This window comes from Vipera ursinii (assembly GCF_947247035.1).
Source record: "Vipera ursinii genome assembly, chromosome: 2".
NCBI lineage: Eukaryota > Metazoa > Chordata > Lepidosauria > Squamata > Viperidae > Vipera > Vipera ursinii.
The window spans coordinates 256,350,161-256,373,994 of record NC_139513.1 but is presented as its reverse complement, the minus strand read 5'-3'; the positions used below and the strand labels follow the sequence as shown (position 1 = coordinate 256,373,994).

Here is a 23,834-nt window from a genome sequence, read left to right as displayed (position 1 = left end):
TCTCACTAATCATAACCTTGCAACAAGGTTACTGAATGGGAGTAGAGGAAGGACAGATGGGAATAATTCTCTCAGCACATGGGTTTTTGTAAGGAAGAAAAACTAGAATTCCCTTTTAAAATTTTTATTTCATTTGAAAGGATGGGGGTGGGGGTGGTTTAAGAGAGTAACTTTGGATTCAGGATTAGAACTGAAGTGTCTCAGGCTGAATAATAATAATTTATTCTCTGTCATTTCTTTGGCTTATTAGCTGAAATTATCTACAGACAAAGGAAAGTAGAAATGATCACCAGAGGGATCATTGAAGTCTTCACTACGTAAACAAAGAACCAAAGAGTTGCCCACAATCAGAGTTTCAATGCTAGCTATTCTTCTTTGCCTATATTTAAGGCATTCCATACAGTAGCAAAAATAAGAAGCCATTCTAAAATGAAGAATATGACATATTATGTGCACCAGTGACACATAAAGACAAATCAATTTTCTTACCCACAATTGTCTTTTTTCATACAATTAGGAAAAATTAATCAAGAAGCACCAGCTTGTTTTGATATATGAACCAATCTTACAAAGTTTGTATGATGAGAACAATAAACTAGTCTCATGTGGAAGAAGGAATAAAATGAATGAGTTAACTACCGCAGTACCCCATTCAGTCACAGTAAATCAGAATGAAGCAAAAAATGTATGGCTTATAAAGGCAAATAATATAAAGAACACATTCACTCCGCTGTTAATTTCTCTTTGGTTGCCCCAATACAGACGGGGAAAAAAGCCAAAGGAGCAAAAATTCCTTCTTTAATATGATCATTTCTGAATTCTACCATTCAATTCTAAATTATTATATGCTGCTATAGGGATATGAAGAAGTATCCATCTGAAAAAAATTATAGTATTGTATATTGGCCAAATCTTTCTCTGGAAACCACCTGGATTCTTTCCCAAGTACAAAAGAGTACTCTTCTTTGTCTGTTGCTGTGATCTGTATTTTCCACATCCACTTTAATTCTTAACATCTTCATTTGTACATTGTTTTTTTTTAAAAAAGTCATCCATCCCACAAAGTTGCATCCTGCATTTGATATTCCAAATGCCTGCATCTCATTACATTCTATTACCTAGCAATTCCAAGAGATAAAGTTATAGACATTTTGGGTTATGTGGCCAGCAAGAAGCCCTGCTTTATCTCACTGACACTGCATATCCTTATGATCCTGCTTCAGAACAGGAGAGAGTGACAGAAAGATAACAAAAGCAACAGCAACAGGATAGGGATTTGCTAAGTTAAGTCTACTTGAAATGCCTGCCACAGGCAACCACCCAGATGACTTTTAGCTGTATGTGAATGAATTGCTGGTAAAAAGTAGTGATTCTTCTCCACAACACTGAATTTAAGCAGCCTTTCTATTACTCTAAATGAGAATTTAAAGAAAACTTCAGCAAATATGCAAACTTTACAATTCAAAAATTAACTACTGTAAATTTACTGCTTACTAAGTTTTGAGCCCCAGTGAAAGCACTGTGACATACTTCTGTGAAAATATATATAGGACTGAGAAGAAGCTACAACTAGCATTGACAAGAAACAACTAGAACAGTGAAGACCTATTTATATAAACTCATTTTAAAAGTCCACAAGTTGTAAAGTCATATGGAGGATAGATTATACATTTGGTCACAGACATATGTGTAAATACTGCAGCATTTCTATAAAAAGTTGTTTCTAATCTACTGACTATAGAAACAATTGTGTTTATATTTTTTTTTAAAAAATAGTAATCAACCTTTCCTCCTTTACAAGTGATTCAAAGTGAAAAGGTTTTTAGATAAGCATCTGACAAGAATGAAAGTATGCTCAGTATTCTAATGAAGTTTGATTCTCAATTCTGAAAATCATATACAAATTCACCAATTCGATCAACACATAAATATTAATTGTCCCAGAAATGGAACAAGAAGATCAAGTTATCTAGTCAGAATTGTTCTTCACTGAGCATATTAAAATCTAGCACACAGTAAATGAAAAAAAAAGGGTTTAAGTCTTCATTTTTTTGTTTCAAGCACCTATGTAATATTCAAGCCACTTGTAGCATTTCATTCCAAGCAACTGTAAATAAATAAATGCTGGAACACTAGTTGTATTTTAGGGTGCAACTCCTCAATAGGCAGTGAGTGCAGTGTGGCTGACAATTCCATATGCTTACCGTGGCATATAGGAGTTGCACCTTTAATCAAAGTGTTGCTTAGCCACAGCAAAATGTAATTGAGCAAGATACACAGTTGTTAAAATTGCAACAATTTCTCATTTGGTTCAGGTCAATATTAGAAATTTAACTGCTATGTCTCCGTTGCTTCTCTAGCTGTCTAGAAGTAAAGAATTCTACCAGAATTATTATAGGGCTTCATTCCTTAGCATCAGATGGTTGTAACTTCCTACTATTAGTTTACTTTCTCTGCAGCTGCAGTTTACTCCATGTTATGCGTACGGTATTACTGCATAGAATAAGAATAGTCAGCCTAAAACCCTGAGGCCCCAAGTCCTCTGTTTGTGGCCTGGTAGTCACCTCTGGCCATGGTTTCTGAAAATATACAGCACAGTTTCACAGTGGTTTTTTTTTTTGAGGTAGGGAATACATGAGCATTTTACTTTCCAAAGTGGAATATCATTGTTAAAAAAGAAAATTCCTAAGCTCCCCACTCAATGTATGGAATGGCTCCATATGCTTTTTGGCGTCCCTTCCGCTTTTAAGGTTGTCCATCACTAAGTTAAAGAATTCACTCTGATTTCCCTAAACCAAACACTCCGTACTCCATTGGATAACAGGCCTAAGCACTTACACAATGTCCAACAGTCATTTTCAGTCATTTTTTTTTGCAGTATAGAAAATATCAAAATAATGGTTTAGTGAAACAAGAATAAAAATAGGAGCAATGTTCATTCTTTTAATGTCATGTCAAGAACACAATCAGCAATGTCCACTCTGCTTTCTTGGGAAGAATAATAAAAGTCTCAGTTCGTCATTTAACATTTAGCAGTATTGCTGTTTCTCTAAATTTTCTTATTCCATAAATATGCTTCTTCAGTCTTATCACTATAACTAAGCTTAGCATCCTTTGCCATTAGCTGCAGGATTCTACTGTCACCCATTTCACATTTTTTTTCACTTTGATATCATGTGATAAGAATAATGGCAACAGTTATGATAAGAATTATAGTTAGTGCGATCCTACCTACCTATCCCCTTAAGCCTTACTGTGAGCAAGTGCAGTAATTCCAAGTGTAAGATGATAGCATTTTTTGAATATGGACAGAGCTGATGTTGAAAGATATATTTAGTATTGGGCACAGCTGTCTAGCCCTGAAGCTGGCTCAGTAATTTTGCACTATTGTTGACTGCAGCCAGGAATCCGAAAACATTAAAAAGATCTCTAAAGGATACAACATCCTAAATTATCATACTGATCTCCTTTCATGGATCCAATGGATTTGTGAATAGACGTTAAAGGTGCTGATATCAATGTTTTAAACATTCATAGTGCAGGGAACACTAACATTTAACTATCACTATTTTAGTTGCTCATGAATTTACAAGAAGCGCACAGTGCATGTGAAGAATATATTTGAGTGTGTCAAGAGGCCAGTGTGGAAAAGTACACCCATTCTACTGTGCCCCTGATTTAAAATAAGGTTTGGGTTAAAAAAAAAGAATAAACAATGCATTGATCTCAGAAAATGCTAACTTGATCATAAGATAAATTATTCTATGTTTCAATGCTATGTGCTGAAGTCTATCTCATAACCTACATCTCATCATTTTTGTTATGACAAGGCCATGAGGGGAAAACAAGTGTTTGCTTTCCTTAATTACAGTACCATTTTTTGAAATGTTCAAACCCAAACCATAATTAAATTTACAGCTATGGTTTAAGAATAAAGACAACATTCATCAACCATAGTTTAGCTCAGAACAAATTTTGCTCTAAGCCAAAAATAAACCTAACCATAGTTTGTCTTGAGTCAGACATAACAATCAACTGGAACTAGGTAACAGCAGAGGGAAATCATCTATTTTTCCTCCTTACAGATGGACTACATGTCAGTCCTGGGACACGCAAAAGGGGGAACTGAGTTGCCTTGGTCATCATTATACTGGCATCAATTATTCTATGGGCAAACTGTACCACATGGGATACTTACTGCACTTCCTGATGAACATTAAAAAAGGTTCAATACTTTAAAGAAGCATCAACCACTCTCATTTAGAGGGCATGTTTGATGTAGTGCCTGGTTGAGATATCAAACCAGTTGTGCCTTACTCATGAAAACTGTGTGAGTGACAATCCATCTTTCAGCCCCACCTTGTTATTATGGGGAAAAGAAGGTTAGTGCATTATTTATATTGGCTGTAGTTGTAAAAAAATAAAGATGGCATCATTCTCTCTAGCAAATTAACAATACTTTAAAAAAAAGGATTATGAAGACACAGACAACTAAAGGGAGAGTGTAAACTAAAAGCCAAATGAAACATATGTTCATATGAGAAATATGAGATACGAATATAATTTAATAAATGATTATTATATACAGTATCTTATTTGTAAGTGGTAACCTTAAGAATGCGTTTCTTAAAGTGATCCATTTTAAAGTGGGAGAAATTAAGTCCAAAATTTAAAGTCTGAAAGCTACAAACTGTGAAGCATGTAGATTGCCATTCAGAATAATAAAAAGGACAGATTTAAAGCTGTTTAATCTGGTATCCGTTATAAATTAAAACATCATAACACTGTTGTTGGTTTTTAAACTGAAAATTCCTATCTTAAGAAAATACACAAAAAGAACATACGTAATCCTGGTTTACACATTACTCTCAGAAAATCATCATGTGCCAGGTTTAATCAGATTTAAGTTTAGGTATATATTCACTGAAGTTTTCCTAGTCGCATATGTCATTGCATGTTAAATTGTCCAGTTTCCACCTAATGATTAGTGTCTCCCAGTAAAGTGTTGGATTAAATGGTCCTTAATTACTATACTTTTAATAACAGGATTACAGTCTGGTATCACTAGGTTAGAAATGCCTTTTAAAGAAACTATTTGATTTATATATATATTAATGAAATACTGTTTCAGATTCATTAAGTACTAAATAGAATACCAGGTTACAATACTTCAGTAATGTTCATATTATGATATACACTTACATATAATTTATTTTAGATAAAGTTTACTAGTTTCATGTTTTGTCAGTGACAAGAATATTTATTCTGAGAATTTAAACATGAAAGTTGACAGAAATTGATTGACCATACTAATTTTCCTCCCTCTGGTCTCCTGGGCTTGTAAAAAAATATATATAAATACATAATTTGCATAAAAGGGCAACATTATGGTAACAAATATTTGCCATGGGCCATCTGAAAGCTGGTTTGCAAAAGCAGAGAATATAAATAGAACAAATAGTAAATAGTAAATAGAATATATAAATGTAAAGTATGTAGAAAACGCAGATATGCATACACACAGATATATAAGTGACAGTATATAGAATACAGAGTAAATCAAAGAGAAAAGCAATTAAGTTAGGATTACTTCAGTTTCAAAGTCCTTGGCTACAATAAAAAAACCTTTCACAATAGCCATATCTGAATTCCAAACATGTTCACCTGGGCGTTTAGTGAGGGACAGCTAGATCCTGCCCTTCATCACCCCTGCCATCTATCTTTCTTTTACTTTCTTTTTATGTTTTATTAAATATACTATAATCTTTTGTATAATCATTGTGAGCTGTCCATAGTTGTTGAGATTTGGGCAGCGTACAAGTTTAATAAATTATTGTATTGTAGCCCTATCAAGTAGTTTATTTTATAGTGACCAATTTAATAATAGCATTTTATAACAGCAATAGTTATAAAACTTCAGAATTTCACAAAGATAAAACAAAAATTAGTAGAATTACCTAAAGGTCAGATTCAATGAAACAGTTTAGAATAGTCTGCACAAGGACTCCCCCCCCCTAAAATAGTTGCATATCACCAGTTGTGATATATAACCGTATATCACAACTCTATCACAATGATATATCACAACTTCACTGTATACACTGTATACAGTCATGCTTTTAATCATGGGTGTAATCTGCTTTGCAGTTATTACTAACATTCCACTGTCTCAGACTATCAAAATGAAGAAGGCATCCATAAAAACTATATTGTTTATCTGTTAAAAGGTGCCATTACCTACAGATTATCTTATCTGTGAAAACTGTTTCTCTACATTTTATAGGTAAGCAATTTGTCCTTCTCAGTTCTTTGAGATAAGTATTTTAACCCCTACCTCCACCCCCCTCCACCCCGTACCTTTTAACAGGTATTGATTATTTAAAAGCTAGCACTACAGTTTAATCCAGGCAGCAGTTGCATACCACAAGTGACATTCATCCTGCTTTGTTTATGGAATCAATTACAAATAACAGTTGGTTGAGTTTGCATCTCTGATATAAATGTATTAAAAGCCAAATTAAAAATATACTCCAGATAGATTCCTAGGCTAATATATAAATTAAACATTACAAAGGTAATGGCTCAAAAGACACAGATCAAATTTGTTAAATAAGATTCTCTTTAGTTAACTAAAATGCAGTGCAACCATTTCAAGCATACTTTTTCTTATAGTCAACTTTTGGACCTGCTACAACTTTTTTTTCCCTAGATGCTTTCACAGTTGGATCTGAATCCATTATCAACTGCTTTCCTGTTCTTAGATAAAGATGTAAAACAGGTATTTAAAATACTATTTTTTTAAAAAAAAGAGTCTTTAAAAATAACCCACAGAAACCAGCTACCTTGGGAAAAACAAAGTTTACAGTCAAAGGACAAATAATGTTTTTCTTTTCTGCTTCATTTTTCCATTTCAAATTACCAATGATTTGAATATATTCATAACCTGTTGGGTTCAATTTTAATTTGTTGGTGTGTGGGTGTATAAGTATATATGTATATTAACCCAATATAGAAAAAACTTGAGGGATATTTTAAACAGAGAAATTATAAACATGAGGATTAAGCTTCACTCTCTGATTTTTCTTTCTGCTCTTAATTTCTCCTTCTGCAGGCATTATGATTCATTTTTAAAACTTAAAAACAGAGAGTGCTGAAAGCATTGGAAAAAATCATTTCAAGTCCAATCTTTTATAATATCCACATAACAAAGTATATTTAAGATTATATACCTAAGCACCACTGTATCTTTCATTTATCCAATATAATACTGGCATTGCTTATAGAGATCAAATTCCATGAAGAATACCAGTAGGCAGAAGACTGACATGTCCAGAATGATGTGTGACTACTAAGAAAATACCACACCGCCTTGCTGCAATAGGTTTCCAGGAAAATAAGAAACTGTTAGCATTTCCCCCCCCCCCCAATTTATACTCTAACTATATCTTAGGAGCTGCAGGCAATACTTGGTATGTAGCTATTCCCTTTGAAGCTTATAATAAATGACCCACCAGGCAAGACATTGGCCATCCAGAACAGGAAGCATTATATGCTTCCTGTTTGGGTTAGGACCTTACCTGGACAACAAAAACTTCCTGTATCTACTGTGTTACAATGCGACCTTGTATCCAATTCCTAGGTTCATCCTTCCACTCACTTGATTTCAAAGGATAATTTTGTGAAACTCTGAGATAGCTGCCAATTTATAAAGTACAACTGGGTTACATAGCATATTAAGCCTAAACCCATACTATGGCTTAGTATGATCTGAGAATATATCATATAAGTGTATTTCACAATATAGACTAGAATAACATTGAGTCTGTACTGTCTTTCTCAACAGCAATAGAAGGATAGGAGTAACTATAATAGAGCAAATAGACAAAATGTCCCAACAACAACACGGTGTCTATTTTATTCTAGATTTGAAAAGTGACATGAAACAACATGCACAGTACTGTAAACGTGTATGGCACACTGAGAGATGTTATGATTCATTAAATGGGTCTGACAGGTATGAAAATCTGGCCTGAATTATGGGTATAGGAAAATGGCAACATATGTAAAAAATGATAACTCTTATTTCTAATAATAAGCATTTCATTATATCTACAAATTTACTAAATGTTCATTATATATTAGGCTAGCCCTTGGCAAACCAATGAAATGGAATGCTAAATATTTAAAAATATCTATAATATCTGTTTTTTAATGTTCTATTTAATTTCAGCTATAGAGTTCTATGATTAAAAGGTATTATATATTTCACCCACAATGTACAATCGTCTTCCCAGGAAAAAAAGTAAAAAGCTTTAAATGATTTCTATGTGCACATGTTTAATGCAAATATCTAAATCCATGTCTTTCTTTAATGAAGGTTCATAGCTTTAAGAGTTGCCTTCCATTTTCCAGGAAAAAGAAAAGTATGTCAGGTCATAGGAACATGTTCAACACATTTGTTCTTTGCTTTCAGGACTGAAGGAGGAAAGACTGTAAAATATTCTGAAATATTTCCAGCATGAATATATTTAACCAACTATTAAGGAATTGCAACAAAGCCATACTAGGAAACTCATGGACATAGCCCATCAATGTCAGCTATATTCTGTTAGTAGGATAAGTGTCTCTGAAAGATTTTGTCTGAAATCTACACATCTGTTCTCTTCTTCTCAGTCCTTACTGGAAAAACCATAACATTTCTGGTAGCAAGCAGAGAAGATAATATCTTTTGTATACTTTTATTGTCATATATGCCATCTCTGCATCATGTGCCTATCTAGTTTTTAGGTGACATATCTGTTCTGTATATTCTGCGTATTTTTAGAAATTTTTAGAAATTTTAATCCAATTGCAGTCTGACTGAATACGTTGTATACAATAACTCTCTTTAAATACAAACAACAGTTTATATAAAATTTTACCCAAACTTTCTGTGGCATTCAAACAATACGTTTCCCCCGCAATACCTTAATTTATTAGATTTCTATGCTAAAACTTAATTTAATAGTGATGGTTATAAGCAAGTTACATTTTCATTCCAAATGCAATAAATAAATGGCATAGTTTAGAACTGTATCTTACTAATGTAAGCTCAGCTGATAATTATATGGCAGAGTTTTAGATTAAAGACCACTTGATACTTTTGTTCCAAAAATAAATTTCAATGCAGGTCATTAAGAACTGTAAACAAAGCACTGTCTGTTGTAGTTTTAGAGTATATGAACAAACCTGTGGCTATGAATTCTAAAAGAAATGTTTAATGTTTATCCAACTTTTAGCTGAATAGTTTTACAAATTCTAGATACATGAAAAAATAGTTTTATCATCATCCAGATCTGATACAGTGGTTAAGGCATTAGATTAGAAACTGGGAAACCATAAGATCTAGTCCTGCCTTAGGCACAAAGCTAGCTAGGTGACCTTGAACCAGCCCTAGGAAGAATGCAATGGCAAACCACATTTGAAAACCTTGCCAAAAAAACTTCAATGACTTGTTCAGCCAGTCTCAAGAATTAAACACAATTGAATTGAAGAAGAAAAAAATAACATGCTAGTTCTCAGTATACTAAAAAAATAAAGGTGCATTTATTATATCATTACATTTAGGTTGAATATACATTTAGGCTATTGACTGATATCTACAAAGTTCTCCAAAGGTTAACACTGATAAGTGGTTCTTCCAATGCTACATAACTAATTTAGGATGTTATACTTTTGCTCAGCAAACCATTGGAGGATACAAAAATTGAAAACTAAAATATTGTTGCTCAGTGGCTCATTTGTATTGAAAATAATGGCTACCAGAAAGGTTTATGAATTGAAGATATAATCCATTCTATATAATTAAAATATTGCATATCAATACTATTTTTTTAATTGTACATTTTACATGTATTGAAAACCTACACCAATTTCAAGAATGTTATAGAAAGTTTTTGTGTTTCATTCTTCATTATTTATAGCAAACCTCTTTCATTATATTTAATCTTTAGCATCAACCATACATTTTTATTTGACCTATATAATAACATTTGATAAAGTCTATATATAGTATATAAATGGTAATAAAATTTTACTTCCGCAAAACTTTCCTTTTATATTGCTATGAAATGCTTGTAGTACATTATGTGAAATGGACTGTTACAGGCTTGTGTATTTTTATCACACTCAGACTAAGAAGGTAATTTTTTCAGTGTCATTTCTCACACTTATGCATCCAATATAGTTATATCATATTGCTTTGATTTATGTTGACTGACATCTAATCTAACCTATCATTTCAAAACAAATTTTACTAGATTTGGGGGAATTTACTTTCAAATAAACATACATAGGAATCTACCATAAACGTACTTCTCTGTAAACTGACTGGCATCTCAATTCTATATTTAGGGTATTTAGATTATACCATACTGAGTTCAATGGGACTTATTTCCAAGCAATGTGTTTAGGACCACAGTGCATAAATCCAAAACACCTTATAGACGACAATCTAAACTGTGAATCCTGTAAATAAAGGGCATATTAAATTGGGTGGGGGGAGTGAATGAACACAAAATATCACAAATATCAAACATTTGTAATTAAACAAGTATAATTAATCGTTGAAATTTTTTTGCAATTTAAAATTAATAGAAATTAATAGAAAATGTTCCAAGTACAGTAGTACTTTTAGAAATCTACATCACAGATAATCAGAAACAATATGTATGTTTGTGGCTGACTCGCTAATGTTACAGTAGGCAAAACAATATCCACTGTGCTTTTTAAAAACAGTATTTTGTTTGTAAAAAGTGAGAAATTTTGGACAATTAATCAGCAAAAGCAACAAAAAGCTTTTAAATGTTACAATAAAAAATGCCAATTAACTTTCCAAATACAGTATGCAAACACAACTTAATACTCTATCCTAAACAGCTTTGTCAAATGTTCTTGGGAATGAAACAGAGTGAAGGCAATACATTTTCTGGTAAATTAGAAAGTTAGCTGAATAGTTGTAATTCTTAAATTTTGTATTCAGCAGCAATGTCAATGATTTCAGTAGAAATTCTCTGAAAATTTGGATGTGCCTTGCTTCTGTCTTGTATTCTGTTGTAAATATGTATAGTTAAAAAAAAAGACCACACTTTCGGAATAATCTTAAAGTATTGGCGCATGTGCCAGTTCACCAGGTATTGTGGTATCATAAAATAGAACTTCCTAAGGTTTTATAATCATTGCACAGCCTTTTAAAACATTGTAACTATATATGCTGCATTCTGAATGACTACATCTTTCCCAAAACACATTCTGACTGAAAACCTGAGCTTCCTATATTTCCAACAGTATCCTAACAATGATTAAGCAAAGTATAATACTCCTTATCTAATAAATAGCCAATTAGAAATGAAGGGTGCCTTGCCATGCAGCAGCAATCAGCTTTTATCTCTGTCCAATCAAGTTGACATCTGAACTGCCTAATCCTCTTTTTGTAAGGCACATAAGACTTTGTTGTCACTGTTGGTTTTGTGAATTGTCTATATAATCTGCTCTGATTTCCTAAAGATGACAGATTCTAACAAACAGCCATGCTTTGCTGCACTGCAGTCAATGCAACACTTGAGATTAAGGTACAGATGAAGGTACTAGGATTTAATCACACCTGTCCACAACTACCACACTGCCTGACACCTCTCAGAAGATTAACTTAAACCAGTTCGGAGCCATAAACCAATCATTATACGCTTAAAATAAAGAAATGTGCTTGTATATGTACACACTTTACATTCAACCTCTTCACCATATTAATCTACTCTATAGTCCATAGGCCTTCTTTATATATATTATAAATAAAAAATTATACCAACAGCCACTTAAAACTTAATTTAATATAAGTTTTAACAATACTGCATAGGGATATCTATCTTTGCTAAATTTGATCTTTATGTTTCCATTTTGCCAAATACATAACATGAACATTTATGAGATGGAAGTAGGTAAAGAATATACATCAGACAGATACTTGGAATAAATGCACATTTGCAGTAGAAATGATGTGTGGACAATTTTTGTTTTCATCAATAGGACTTATTTATGCTCTGTATATAAAAAATATCAGAATTTAAACTATCCCAATCTATGGGTTTTTCTTAAAGAAGTGACTTCAGCATAATTGAAAAGTTGGTCTGTGTCCAACAGGTTTAATTCTTAACATTTTTAATGTAAGCATTCTTTCTGATATTTAATATGGAATCATGATGCTCTGAAAACAATGACAAATAAAAAAAATCCCGGAATAGTCAAGGAAGGAAGTAAAAATGACATTGTCTAGTTTGTTAAACACTTAAAAATGACTGATCCATATTTTCTTACTTTGAAATCAATATTGCTTACAAAATATTGATAATCTAGCCTTATGTTAAGAAATGTATTTCTCAGAGTTCTATAGATTTTAGCATCTATGTGATTTAGACTGTGGGTTTATTTTTCATCATAAATAGTATCATAAAGAGAACATATAAGAGTTAGGCAAGTTTGCAGTTCAGACATGCTATTTAAAGTTTATTTCTATTTATTCACCCAATAATTGTGTATTTTATGTGAGACAAAAATAGTTTTATTCCCTAGTTAAGTATGTATCCCTACTTAAAGTATATAGTTTTGTATATTTGTATAATATTAATGAAGTCTGTTATCATCTTGCTATTAGATGACAAAAAGTATATTTTAATTATTAGCATTAGTACATCATTGTTAAGTTATAATTTTATTGTAAATAAATATCTTTCAATACAGTGTTTTATGATTGTTTTATTGCATTTGTAAAATATTCTATAAAGGACAATTCAGACATGTTACTTTAAATAACATAGTCTAATAATAGGTCATATAGTTTTTGTGCAATTTTAGTACGTCCTAATAGGGTATTATTCAGCTCTGAATCTGGAATATTCCATTATTCCATTTCTAATTTATATGCAGTTATATATCACCTGTTACACAGATGTGACTTTAATAATTTAGCATACTTTAAAGAAAATCTAAGGGAGTGTAATCAGTTGGCAGTCTACACTGTTCAACGCACTGTTCGTAACAACCCCAAAGATACTTGTTTCTGGTAATGAGCTTCATTTCATAAACCTTCACTCATTTATATGACTGTCATACAAGGAGTTCTCTGAAACTTAACTCATGAAATGGCTTGCATGTTTCAAAACTAATATTTGAACATACAAGAGCAATTTATTTTGTATAAGAAGTTAAACAAAATAAAACATATCTGCAATAATACTGACATGACTTATCAAATCCTGAAGATTTTAGTCAGTGCTCCTAATAGCACTAAATAATCTTTATCACATTAAAATGAATGCAATAGCCATTTAAGAATAATAGGAACTGCCTTAACACTTTCTAAATGTGTGAATTTTATTGCCTACAACATCTGATAGTATAAAAATATGGTACTTATTATTTTGATACTAAACTATAGTTCATCAAAGCTTTGTAATGAAAATCTATTAATCATAATGATGCTTCCAGACTATCTGATACAATGCTGAATATATGTTAAAATCTTAAATTAAAAAAAAATCAAAGGAGACTGGTTATACCTGAACACTGCTCTATGCCTTATGGTTTAATATTATTATATTTCTTGCAGGTATCTATGTTATTCAATCTCTACTGAATGCAACTTAAATACAGACTTCAAATATATAGCTAGGGCAACTGGCTCTTAGAACATATTTATATGTTGTACTAAAACTATAAAGGAACTGACACCATTTAAAGACAATTGCTTTTAAAATTCACTAAAAGACATTTCTTCTCAAGCCAAGAATCTTTAGTCTACCTCTAAAATACTGGCAGATTGCCCTTGTGCTTACTTAGCCAACAGTAGCAGATACAAAGTACATGCCATAAGTATCTTATTTAAAGTCCAATCTGTGCTACTTAAAGATAAGACTGCACAACATTCGCAAGTAATATCAATATTAAAGCAGTTATATTATTCTAAAATATGTTTAATAAACAGAAATGTTGAAACCAGTTTTATATTAATTGCCAAGTCTGTTAGAAGGCAACTAGATTCTATGAAGAAACTATAACTGCTTTATATTTTTTACAATGAAAGAGTATTCTCTATAGATCTCCCTTGTTCTTGTGTAGTCATCTTCAGCCTGAAGTTTTAATTAATAGGAAAAAAATCAGGCTGCCAAAGTGCAATACAACCTCGGTCAACTTACAGCTAAAGTTAGAAAGACTGCAAAAGTGGAACATTGCTTGCTTTTCCATTCAAATGTTCCAGTTTCCTCCATTTCATAAGGAAGCTTATAAAGGCAAACATGTGTTGGGAGAGATGCTGTGATGAAAACCAAAGCATGAAAAAAAGTGATGTACTGCACACATCGAAGTTTAAAAGGGCATTTGCTCTTATGCCAGGTTATTTCTTCATTGCACTGTTTGATAATTCATGGGACAAGTACTCCAAGGTCATAAGCATTTGGTGAAATGTTAAAAGACAAACAACCCTAGCTCACTTCACAATACCAAAATACACCAATGACGTGCACTAACTTCATGAAACTTTAAACACTCAAGCAGATGGAGGGGGAAGAGAGGAAGAAATCCTCAGCAACTTACCTAGGTGACTTTAAGAATGCCACATTCCCTTAAAGCCATCTACTGCTGGATGACTCTATCATCCAAAGGACACCTGACTTTACTGCCACACATACCACAATGCCTATCAATAGACACCCAGCAGTGTCAACACAGCCCTGACTTCTAAACGAATTGCACGTGTACTTACATCGCAAACGTTTGGATGATCAGGCGAGTCCTTGAGATATTCTTTTTTTTTTTCCTCTTCTTGAGAAACAAGAGAGAGAAAGAGAGAAGTGATTGAACAGAGTGGGGGAGGAGGAGGAGGAGAAGAAGAAGGAGGAGGAGGAAGAGGAAGAGGAAGAGAAGGAACGGGGGAAAAAGCTTTTAATTCTTCCAGCCTTGTAAGATGTTCCCCACCTGGTCCAACACGCAGCCTCCTTTAACCACACATGCACACGGGCGCGCGCGCGCGCAGGACCGCGCGCGCATACACACACAACCTTGAAAATCAATCCAGTGAACTGCCAGGAGCTTTGTGGTGGCGCTGGTGGCGGCGGCGGCGTGTGTCCCTAAGCGTGCAGCAGGCGCAAGTGCCCGTGCTGCTGGTCGGATTAAAAGTAAGCGGACTCGTCCTGAGAGCGTCCAGGAAGGAAGTGACAGGAGGCGAATGGGGAAAGCACAGCTCACAGGCTTTGTAACATCACGGATCGCAGGAAGGAGGGGAGGGGGGAGAGAGAGAGGAGAGGCAGGGAAGGGAGGATTCAAAAACTCCACGCCCGGCGAGGCTTCTCTTCCTTCTGCCTTCCCTCCTCTCCTCCTCCTCCTCCTCCTCTTTTTTTTTCCTCCCTCTTTCTCTCTCCCACAATCCCAAACGAAGGACTCTCTCTCTTGCCGAGCTGGAGAAATAATCAGTTTCACTCTTGGAAAAAAGGGGGCGGGATCACATCCCGAACGCGTTTTAATAAAACAAACAAGAGCGCAGAGAGCGACCAGCTCACAGCAGAGCAGAGGCGGTGGCAACGATCTCTCTCTCTCTCTCTCTCTCTCTCTCTCTCTCCCTCCCTCTCTCTCTCTCTCTCTTTCCGCCTTCCGCGCCCCTCGCTAGTCTCAAGGAGATTGATAAATTACTCCACTACCCTACTTTAATTATGTATATGGTATGCAGAATAAATCACCCAACATCAGGCACCTCAATCAAGCACTTTTTAAATGATAATTGCATCTGGGCTGAATCAATCTTGCCATGCCTGACATTTTGCTAATTTTAGTTTTTTACCGCCGGGGGTGGTTGGGGGCCGGGGGGGGGGGTGGAAGACCGGAGGGAGGGCTGGTTAGCGGTTTAGGAGAGTTGGCAAAACGACACATGCCAGGGAGCAACCCTAATGACAATCCTGTGTTACGCGCAGTCGTAGCGATCGCGGCTATAAGGCGGGGGAATCACAGCCCTCTCCCCCTTTGCTCCCCCCCCCCTCCACGGTAGAGACGGTGGAGGCCTTTACAAAAAATCGGGCTGGGAGAGAGGGCAAGGCTGCTGCCGGAACCAGGCTAAGTAGGTCTTGACCAGAAACCCGAACCTGGGTGTGTGTGTGTGGGGGGGGGGGGAGTTGCTTAAAGAGGAAGGGCGCCCGCGTTCCTCCACTGGCGATCTTTTCTGAAAAGCTCTTCGGATGCTGGGCAGGGATCGGGGCGAGCAGGGCTTTTGCGAAAGCCTCGGTCATTTGGGGCAACTCGTTTTGCGCGAGCACCATTGTTTTGTTTTTTCTTTCCTTCCCCGCTTCAGCTCAATGTAGCAGCGAAATCTACGGATCGGTAGGAAAGCGGCGCTTCGAGAGCAAACCGGCGCGGTCCGTTCGGGACGGCCTGCGAGCCGACTCCTCCGGCAGACGCTGACTGCGGGTCGGAGTTTCGGGGGGGGGGGAGGGCGGGGAATGGGGAGCCTTCGCCGTCCTCGGGGGGGGAGGGAAACGGAGGAGAAAGTCATGCAAGACGAGGGGGTCCTCTGACTTCCACCAGGGAGGTTGGGTCAGCGCTGTCGGGCCAACTTTCCAGGCACTTTGAAAACATTTCCCCACTCCCCACCGGAATCTGGCAGGGATGAGATGCAAGACAAGCAGCGGTGCGGCTCCCCCTCCCCCGCTTTTCTTTTCTTTTTCTTTTTCTTTTACAAAAAAAAAAAATCACGGCCATTGACATTTCCTCTCTCCTCCCTTTTTTTTTTGCTTCCATCTCTTTTCTGCGCCTTTCTTAAATCAGCTCCTTTTGGGGTTCTCGTGCGGCTTCCGTCTCGAAGCGCGAGGCTCTCCGCCCTCGCCCCGAGGCTAAACTTTGGAAGGCGAGGATGGAGAGAGGAAATTCAGATAAACCCACCCGCCCAGCTCGGCAAGGACAGCAGCAGCACTCTAAATAAAATAAACGACCCTTTCTTTCCCTGGCTGATTCCTGACTTTAAGGTGCTCTTTTTTGCGCAGAGGGCTAGCAGGAGTTCATGCATCCTCCATATAAACGTTTTGCTTCCAGAAAGTCAGCCTTGCCAACTCACCGCTTTAGTATCGCGCGGGAGTAGTCCAAAAAGCGAGAGTAGCCTTCCCTTCGCCACCTCAGGCTGCAATCCTACACGCGCCTTTCCTTGGAAGTACTCTAAAGCCCCCTTTACGTTGACACTAAGTGACCTTCCAGAAAAGGGATGGTCCTAGGGCTGTATACATTAAACTTCATAAGTCTTCAGTTCTGTTTTGGGATTGTATTTTGTTTTTATGCACATTTGCGGCTTGCCATTTATACACCCATGGGAAAAGGTGGGGAATCGATACATGAAAGATTATTGTTGCCTTTAATACAAAGACAATAATTTTAAGGATGATGCAATCCATTACAAAGGGATGTTCTTCTATTATTATTACCCACCGCAACTATGTTACTGTATCCTGAAACTTTGTCCTTCTTCAGAACTTTGGGCAAAATGTAAATCACCCACATGGGAGTCAAGCAAAATAGGAGACTAGTGAACAAAAACCCCCAATTACTTTGCACAGTATCTAGGAACATTTTATTTATTATTCTCACTCTTTTGTTTGTGGCTTAACCTTTCTCCTGAAGAATTTTAGAGAATATGGATGTGTTTTCTCTGTGTTATGAAGCATTTTAGTTAGTCCTACAATCTTTCAATTAAGATGTTGACCTAATATGGATTCGAGAATGGCCAAGGTGACTGACTACCTTGGCTTTTAGTATAATCCTACTTTCTCTTTTGTTCCCTCTTCTTCAGATATCAATGCACCCTTCTGCACAATTCTTTTGCAACTTTGGGGTGAAATAAAGTACTTGTAATTAAATCTCCCAGGGCCAGAGTAAAGCAGTTTCATTTTTTTAAAAATGCACAATCTCTGAGAGGAAAGGTAAGGTAGGAATTGTTTAAAAAGGAGAATGGAAGCAAGGCTATTTTTCATCAGTTAAATGAGGGGATTCTCATATAAGTGCAAAAACGATTCTGTGCTGTTAAAACACTGGAAATTTGTCAACCCAGCTGCAGAAAGCTCCGACATTTCATTTGTGTTTAAGCCAAGTAAAGCATATTCATTTTCCTGATGCATTTCATGAACTAATGAAATCTTCTACCAGTTGTAGTAATCTCCCACTGGTCATAGTGAAACTGCAGAAAACAGGACATGGCAGTTCCTCCAGCATTCAGATGGAGTTGCTTTGCCCATTTATAAATTCAATAAAATCAGTATTGCTTCATTATTTCTTTTGGATGACTGGCTTATGCAGGATGGAAGTTTTTATGATATTGGAATGATTCACTATCTTATAAAGTAAACTTCTGTGATAAACTTCTAAGTTCTTCACCAGACTACATAAATACAATACATTCAAGTACCATTAAAGTATATTCTGTACTACATTTTTTGAGTCAGATTTCTAAAGCTTTGTATAGCCCCAGCACATAGATGGCACTATAGCTAATATAAGGGAGAATTAAATTAAACGTTTAGAGAAACCAGTGGATAAGTGGAAATCAATGAAGATCAATCTTTTGTTTTATGATTATGATTTCAAATACTTCTTTTTTGCAACCTTTCCCATACTGTATTTTTGTGTTATGAAGCATGGGTATCCAAAGGATAGGAACATAAAACTCAAGGTAGAGTTGCAATTGTGCAATCAATGCAGACATCTTGACTTTTCAACATTCCTGCTATCAATCATTATGCAATAATGCAGACCTTTGGTAGGTGTCTTGTGTTCACATCCAGTGCACTGATCCGTAATTCAGATGGAATGGGGAATGGGTGATGTCTCAGTTATTGTGTCTTATTAAAAAGCATGATTTATGAAGTGGTTAGAAAACAAGAGAGCCAATCCTGCCTTAAGCATTAAACTGCGGGGTGACTGTGGCTCAGCCTCTTCTTTTTAGCCCAAGGACAGAGGTAATCCAAAAATATTGCCATAAAAACTACTTGGACTTGTCCATGTAAGTCACCATGAATCAAGACTGAACTGAATGTACGAAGACAAAAGTAACTATATCCTAAGTATGCTTAAATATAAATATGTGTTCTAAAGATTGTTCATTTTGCTTTTCCTTTATATTCGTATTTTTCATTCTTTCCTTGATTTTCTATTTTGAAAAATTGAAATGGATACAGATCTGTGACCTTCCAGAACTGAGGTGACAGAGATAAACAAAGTACCAAATCATTTATATTATTTAAATGCAAAAAGTTTTGTGTCCTTTGACAGCAGACTTCAGAAAACAAAATCAGCATAGAACAATACATTAAGAAGATATTTACATTATGGGGTGGATTTGCCATTTTATTATTTCCACAGTCAGACCACAGTTTTCTGCTGGCAAGGAAAACACGTGAAAAGAGTCCCTAAAATTATTTCAATAATTGATTGGCATTTTCAGAAGCATTTACTGAAAATTTGTATTTTAAGTTTATTTACACATTAGGGGCAATGAAACAGTGGTTAAAGCAATGGAGAAATCTAGTACAATCTGAAACCATAGGCTCACATAGCACCATCACTACAATTCTGGTCTAAGAATAATTGCTATATGCTCCTATTTGCACAAGTGCTGCAATCTACATCAGTCAAAAAAAAAATCACTCAATGGTACTTTGCCTTTTGAAAAGTATTGTTTTTCATGAACTAAATTTGATCTGAAATGACTGTTTACACATGGAAGTAGTAATATATGCCTCACACATGGAATATTGTAAGAACTTATCAATGCATATATGCTTATAAACATGCCTTAACCACATTTCCCTAGCCATAGAAAATTTAATAGAGCATGCCTAGATATTTGCGGTGGCTCAATGGGTTAGGACACTGAGCTTGTCGATCAGAAGGTCGGCAGTTTGGTGGGTCGAATCCCGAGTGCCGCGTAACAGAGTGAGCGCCTGTTACTCGTCCCAGCTTCGGCCAACCTAGCAGTTCAAAAGCACGTAAAAATGCAAGTAGAAAAATAGGGACCACTACGGTGGGAAGGTAACAGCGTTCCGTGCGCCTTTGGCATCTAGTCATGCCGGCCACATAACCACGGAGACGTCCTCAGACAAGCGCTGGCTCTTCGGCTTTGAAACGGAGATGAGCACCGGCCCCTAGAGTTGGAAACGACTAGCATGTATGTTCGGGGGAACCTTTACCTTTACCTAGATATTTGCCCCCAGAATGGAGCTCCGCTGTTTTTAGTGGGGCTTATTTTTGCACCAGTTTTCATTTTTAACTCTGCTCTTAAATCTCTTCTGTTTTGATCCACAGAACTTAAATTCTCCTTAAATGTTGTTAACTTGTAACTATTATTTTCTCCCATCAACCTGACAATAAACCTTAAAACAGATGACTCTGATTTTACTAGACAGTGCATATTGTAACAAAACAGAATTACTTTTGAAGTAATATGTTCAGAAGCTACAGAAAAGGAAGGCAATATCTTTTTCCTTTTCTAGAGCACAAACTCTCCATCTGCAGTGAGGATGCCTTCAGAGAGATAATCTATTAATACAGCAAAAGAGACCTGATCAGGAGTTTTCTTTAAATGGCATTAATGTACTTCTCAATAAATAAACCACATTTGTCTTATCTTGGTGGTGCATTAGTCTTTTTTGAGGTAGGCCAGGTCAGAAAAGAGACTCCACAAGGACTACTGGAACTGTACTATTGTTGCAGGAAATAATAACAGAATTTTGAAAGCCTGAAAAGAGTATATACGTCTCTCTATTTCATACCAAAGAAAATCAAGGCAGGAAAATTTTGAGTTTTTTCTTATTCTTTCCTCCCTTTCAGGACTTAGCTGCTATTTATAGAATGCAATGACCATTGCATTCCTTCTTCTAGACCATCTCCGTAATCCTCTCCATGATGCCACAATTTTAGTAGTATATACTGCTAGATCATGTAGCAAGTATATTGTAGACGTTGTAGAGATCATGGATGGATGGACAGGGCTGTCACTGCTGGAGGTGAGGTAAGGCCTACCCTGAACACCTGGTGCTTCTTTTGGAGACAAAAACAAAAAACAAAACCCGATCTTATTTTGGGGAAAACACGGTAGTTCCAAAATGTCCCAAAGATTTCTTAAAGATTTCTAATTAAGATTATTTCAAATTGGGGTGTTTAAAAGTAGTACTGCACAGCAATACTCTATACTAAATTCTAGCCAATGTCTTTCTTTGTATAAAAATTGCAGGAAAATGGTGAAACTAAAAACAAGCTTCTCAGGACAGAGAAAAAGTTAGTGTGGCTTTGATTTTATAGCCTGAAATAAGAAAATGACAGCATCAAAATAAATACAAATTCTATGGATTCATATATCCTATGCATTGTTTCCTTATTTACAATATTAAAAAATATTTAGTGTCCTTCATATCAAGCTATACTCCTGTATTTTATATACATGCCCATACAAATTACTTGGTAAAAATTTGGAAGTGTTTACTAGAACCTTCATCCAGGATGTGTGTTTTTTTTTTAAATTTCCTACATTAATTTACAGCCTTTGAATTTTTTAACAGTTTCACATTCAATCTGCTTAGCTTTTGATTCAGATCAGGTCAACTAGATGCATTTTCATTTTCATTATTAGAATAATTCTTTAAATAGTCATGATTTTATATTAAGACTATACTCAGCAGTTAATGGCAATATTTTTCAGTCAAAGAAAAGATCCTCAAGGCAATGAGCAAGGCACTCTTCTGTTTTGTTTTGTTTTGTTTTTTTGATAAAACATTGCAATCCCTTGTGGACAAACTCTAGAAGCCAAATACTATAGCTTCTTTAATTCTCAAGACTCAGTAGAGAACATTTTAGTGAACAAATAAAAATAGCTCTTGCAACACCTGTGGAATCTTCCTGTGTCATTTAGAATTCGGTATAATTTACATTGAAATGTTACCTCCAGACCATATTTTTAAAACATGTGTTACAAACAGCCAATAATTGGCAGCAAATCTCCTTTGGATTCTTTCCAAAAAGGTAAGATTAAAGGTTCCTGTTAGGCACAGGCCTGCTGGCAACAGGAAACAGAAATTTTGCACTGTTTCCCATCCTTCCACCTGAAACTTACATCTGACTTTAAAAAAAAAAGCACAACAGGAGGTGTAATTATTGGAATAATCAACCCTTCTATAACCTTACTGAAGGGCTGAGGTGTAGCCAAGTGTCTGTTTCCCTTACGAATATGATTATTTCATGGTGAGCTCAGTTAACATCTTCTTTCAGTAATTATCCAAGTTCTTCTCGTTTTAGAATGATAGTCAAATGTTTAATTCTTTAACAGTAATGAGCCTGCCAATTTACACTGTAAAAGTGACATTTAAATTACAGAGAGCCAAGGTTATGTTGAAAATAACCCCACCATTTATGCATCCTAACCCTGGGTGCTGTGGTTTCCATTTTCCATCCAGGGTCCAGCCCCACCCTACTACTCTTCTTACTCTACTTTAGTGTTGCTCAACCTTCACAACTTTAAGACATGTGGACCTCAACTCCAGTGTTGGCTGGATAATTCTGGAAATTGAAGTTCACACATCTTAAAGTTGTCAAGGCTGAGAAACACTGCTTTTATTTCATCAAATCCAGCCTGTCTTTAAAAAGTGGTTTGTTGAACTACTTCTCATATCTGCCTGCTTTTAAGTATGATCTAAGGCTTTTGATACAGCTTTTCTAGAGAGCTTTTTAACTTTCTTTCTCCCTCTCTCTCTTTCTCTCTTGCTCACATGCACACACCGAATTAGTTGGGGGAGGTGTCAGAGTAACCTACTCTAAAAAGAATCAAGGCTAGAGATTAATCTGCCCCTCAAGATCAACAATACTTTATTTGTTCTTCCACTTATTCAGAGCATTATTTCAATCCATATTACTTTTATAATTTCATATAACATGTAAATTCCTGAAATCTCATTATAATAGGATATAGATTCCAGAAGGGCAATTTAAATATTTCACAGTCCACAGGGGAGAAAGAAAATGTATGTAATTTCTTGGAAATGAATTAATTGTAAAATATATTTTCAAAGCTAGGTGCTGAAAGTGACACCTGAATATAAATTGCATGCCACAGTTAAAATGGTATAATGTACAATAAGTTGTGGTTATAGAAAGTCTTTGTCATTAGTATGCCTTTTAGTGAGTACTACTGCAGGGTTTATCCTACGCTTTAACTTTAAAAAAATGTAGAGAAAGGAACTAACAAACAGAGCTTTCTTGAAATATTGAATGATGTAAATGAAAAATGAATATAGCACTTACCACGTCCACTCTCTTTATTTTGAAAGTCATTTGCTTTACTTAATCTGTTCCATGGTAGTTACTTCACAGTTTACAACTCTTAGTTGGCACCTTGAATGTTTAAAAGCACAACAGTAAGAGATTATTAAAATACAGGTCCTTTATTAATGAAGCAATTTGTATGAAAACCTTTGAAAATAATTCCTTTTATGCTTTGAGCAAATAACTGCTATCACTTAGAAACTACATATTAGAAACAAGTTTAAAAATCAACCATTTTTAGTAAATTCCATCTGAATTCTGTCTTTGAAATGCTCAATTATAATAATAGTGAGCCAAGTCTATACCAAGTCTAGAATACCAGACTAAAATAAATGCAAATATAAGAGATGCTCTATATGTGGTACAATTTTTAACAGTTTTAACTTTCTCAATAAATGTATATGTTTATTTTCTGACTTATTCATCATGCTGAATAAATTAAACTGAAATTATTATGGCACCAT

At 35.4% G+C, this 23,834-nt stretch overlaps 1 protein-coding gene across 8 annotated transcripts in view; it reads right to left on the bottom strand.

Annotated features, from left to right (window-relative positions):
* Positions 1-23,834, bottom strand: part of MEF2C (myocyte enhancer factor 2C) — a 190,772-nt gene that overhangs the window by 150,657 nt on the left and 16,281 nt on the right. For 5 of the 8 annotated variants that reach the window (XM_083355897.1, XM_083355905.1, XM_083355898.1 and 2 more), the window contains exon 2: positions 23,350-23,439. The gene's annotated coding sequence lies outside the window, so the exon portion shown is untranslated. Of the gene's footprint in view, positions 1-14,794; positions 14,854-15,006; positions 15,164-23,349; positions 23,440-23,834 lie in introns of those variants that run through there. The other 3 variants (XM_083355900.1, XM_083355903.1, XM_083355899.1) reach the window with 3 other exon arrangements.